This window comes from Anthonomus grandis, chromosome 5, assembly GCF_022605725.1.
Source record: "Anthonomus grandis grandis chromosome 5, icAntGran1.3, whole genome shotgun sequence".
NCBI lineage: Eukaryota > Metazoa > Arthropoda > Insecta > Coleoptera > Curculionidae > Anthonomus > Anthonomus grandis.
Genome location: NC_065550.1, coordinates 27,602,233 through 27,606,415, shown reverse-complemented (window position 1 = coordinate 27,606,415; position 4,183 = coordinate 27,602,233).

Here is a 4,183-nt window from a genome sequence, read left to right as displayed (position 1 = left end):
ACAATAATTATTATTGTTTAAAATAAAACACACAAGTGAAAATTACAAAGGTACCTTGTTTCTATGTGAAGACACAGAAAAACAAAATCCAATACACTGCTGCTTCCACACTATACGCTTCCACAAAATGTTCAATAGTCTTGTCCTCGGTTCAGTAACAGCCTCCTCACTAGTTATTAAAACTGTTCATGGAAAATGTTATAAATGTTGACTTTTCTGTTCACAACTTTATATTCTTACGAAGCGCCCACAAAATAATATGCTTTAACTTAAAGGCAATTTAATAGCTAGTTTACAACGCTTTTAACTGCAACGCTCAATTTTGCAACATAAATTTGCTTTTTATTTAAATTATTAAATACAGGAAACAGGACAGGAAAGGTTTTATACCATTTCCGTCAAAAGACACAAACTGTTTACTAACTCTTTAAGAAGATCAACTTATGTGAAACAAAATTAACATCGACTTCGATGTTTTGGGTTTTTGATTTTACGTCGCTGGCTGGACGGAGCAGAGATCTTGCCTGGTTTGCATTTATCGTCATACTGGGTGTGGTGCGGGGTAAATTTCGTGTCGCCGCGGCTTGATCGGGGCAAGACAGACCCAGACACCAATTCCAGGTATCGGAGAGTTTTTGTAGACTGTAGTTATTATTTGAGACAAATTTAATTTGTCTGTGTTGAGAAATTGATTTCGCAACATTTTGGGGCCCGGTTGGAGCAAATTGCTCCAAACTACATAAGTATCCCCAACTAATTTAATGAGGACAAAAAGGTTTCAGGTATATCTTGTTGAGGCAAAGGACAGACCTTGGCCACACTTCGAGTAAAAACTCCGTCCTTGTTTTTAAGTTTCACAACTCTTACTTTACCATCATCTCCGGGAATGACTTCTATGACTCTGGAAAGTGACCAATGAAATGGTGGAGAGTTATCTTCCTTCAGAAGAACAAGTGAGTTGAGTTCTATATTTGGAAATTCTTGAAACCATTTTGGTCGATTTTGCAAACGATTTAGGTAGTCTTTAGTCCACTTTTTCCAAAACAATTGTTTTATTTGAGTAATACGTTTCCAAAGCGTTAATCTGTTTTCAGGGATTAAAGAAATGTCTTTTTCAGGATATGACATCAAACTAGTACCAATTAGCAAATGACCAGGAGTCAAAACTTGAAAATCATTTGGGTCATTTGATAAGGGACATAAGGGACGTGAATTAAGAATTGCTTCTATCTGTACAAGTATGGTATAGAAAGCCTCAAAGGTAAAATGACTTTGACCAATAATACGATGGATATGATGCTTGGCACTTTTAACGGCAGCTTCCCATATTCCTCCCCAATGAGGACTTCGTGAAGGAATAAACTTAAATTTTATTTCGCTCTGGGACAAAAATTCCTTAATTTGATTAGAAGTTTCAATTTTATTAAAGAATGAATAAATATCATATAATTGGTTCTTAGCACCTATAAAGTTGGTCCCATTATCACTGAAGATCATAGATGGGTTACCACGGCGACTTATGAATCGCTTCAAAGCACATAGGTAGTCTTCAGTGGTCATGCTGGAGACTACTTCCAGGTGAACGGCCTTAGAAGACATGCAAACAAAAATAGCCAAGTAAGCCTTTATTCTAGGAGCCTTACGAAGGTTGGAAGATTTTAGGGTAAATGGCCCTGCATAGTCTACACCAACATGACTAAAAGGTCTAGATACTAACACCCTGTCCTTGGGAAGGTTTGCCATGATTTGTTGAGCTGGTTGCGCTTTAAAACGATAACATGTGACACATTTTGAAATTATTCTCTTAAGGTCTCTAAGACCATTAAGTGGCCAATATCTGGATCGGAAATTTGAAAGAACATTTTGAGCACCTGCGTGTCCAAGTCGCTGATGCTCATATTTCAACATCAATGACACAATATAGTTATGAGACGGTAGAAGTAATGGATGTTTGTGGTCAAACGGGATATTAGCATTTTCCAATCTTCCACCAACTCTTAGAAACCCATTTGAATCAATAAAGGGGTTCAATTTTCTCAAAGTCTTATCCGAAATATTTTTATTTGGCTTTAACTCAGAAATTTGCTTTAAAAAATATTTGGATTGTATGACCTGTATTATTTGGTTAAGAGAATCTCTTAATTCTTGGACCTTTAAAGGGCCAGAATTTGTAATGTTTTTGTTTCTGCAATTATGTAAGAACCTAAGCATATATGCTACTGTACGTTGTAATTTCAAGAAACTTGAGAAGCGTTTGAAAATGTTAGACCAAAAAACATCCTGATTTAATACTTCAGTACTAAGTAACGAAATTTTTCTTTCTTCTGGCAAGTTATTTAAACTCTGAAATTTTTTAGACTTTGTCAAATCAAGATCTGGAAGCTCTAGAAAGGCTGGTCCATGAAACCACACTTTAGAAGTTAAAAGATCAGTAATAGAAATACCTCGAGAGGGTAGATCTGCTGGATTATCAGAGGATTTAATATGCCGCCAAGTAAATTCAGAGGTTAATTCCTGTATCTTGGATACGCGATTTGAAATAAATATATTCCAACGGGATGGATGAGACTCAATCCAAGATAAGGCTATCTCGGAATCAGACCATAGATTTACTGAATCTACTTTAAATCTATTAGCATAAATGTTTATGAGTTTTGTGATTAATTGTGAGAGCAGAAGCATAGCGCAAAGCTCTAATCGAGGAAGTGTAATACTTTTTAGAGGAGAGACTCTAGACTTTGATGAGACAAGAAAACTAGAAATGCTACCATCCGAATAGGATGTGCGTATATAAACGCAGGCAGCATAGGCTTTCATGCTTGCCTCTGCGAAGCCGTGTAACTGAATTTCCTTTAAGGGTTTATCCAAAAAGAAATATCTTGGAATTTTGAGATGTTGAAGAAGATGTAAATTGTCAACAAAGTTTTTCCACTGGATAATTACATTACTATCCTTTAAGGGTGTATCCCAATCAATTTTTAAAGTCCAGATATGCTGAATAATCAGCTTACCAATAACAATAACTGGTGACAAGAATCCGATAGGATCGTAGCACTGTGCTACTGTTGAAAGGATTTTTCTTTTAGTAAAGGGTTCAGGAAAAGTCTTCTTAGGACTTGAAATTAAAAAATAATCGACTACTGGATTCCATTTTAATCCGAGAACTTTATTTAGGGTTGAATGAAATTTAAATTCCAATTCTGAATAATAAAGTTGGTCAGTACATGCTGACAAAAATTGTGGTGAATTGCTGCACCATTTATGCAATGGAAATCCATGCTTATTTAATAGGAAGTTGAGTTGATCGTACAGAATTTTAAGATCATTAAAATCATCAACACCTCCTAAAATATCATCACAATAAGTTTGGTTTAGAAGAGCATTTGATGCGACTGAATAGTCAGATAAGTTGTTCTGTGCTATTTCAGTTAACACACGAGTGGCTAAAAAAGGAGCATTATTAGTGCCATAAGTAACCGTTAACAATTCAATGCATTTGAGTTGATCCTCAGGTCTTTCTCTCCAAAGAATATTCAATAAAAAGGTTTGCTCAGGATTAACCAATATTTGTCTAAACATCTTTTCAATATCACAAGTCAGAACATACTTAAACGAGCGAAAACGACACAAAATATCGTATAAATCTGGCTGTACTTGAAAACCTTTTAACATTATGTCATTGAGAGAATACCCTGTTGAAGTTTTACAAGAGCCGTCAAACACAACACGCAATTTAGTGGTTGCACTGTCCTCTCTAATCACTGCATGATGTGGAAAAAAGTATTTTTGTTGGGAAAACTCATTACATTGAGTAAGAGGAACAAATCTTGCATGACCTAGGGACACATATTCCTCGATAAATTGTTTATACTGTATATAATATTCTGGACTTTTCTCAAACCTTTTCTCAAGATTTTCAAACCTTTTACGAGCAATTGAAATTGAATCACCTAACTTGAGGTGCTCATCTTCATTTTTAAGAGGTAAGTTTACTTGGAAAGTTCCATTTTCTAAGATTTTTGTAGTATTTACAAATATAGATTCTGCCAAGTCATCATCTGGGGTGCGAAGCTTAACAGGTGGAAGTTCTTCTAACTCCCAAAACTTTGCAACAATGGTTTCAAGGCATTTTTGTTCATCATTTTGAGCAAAAAGGGCAACAGAGTCTTGACCTGATTGAATT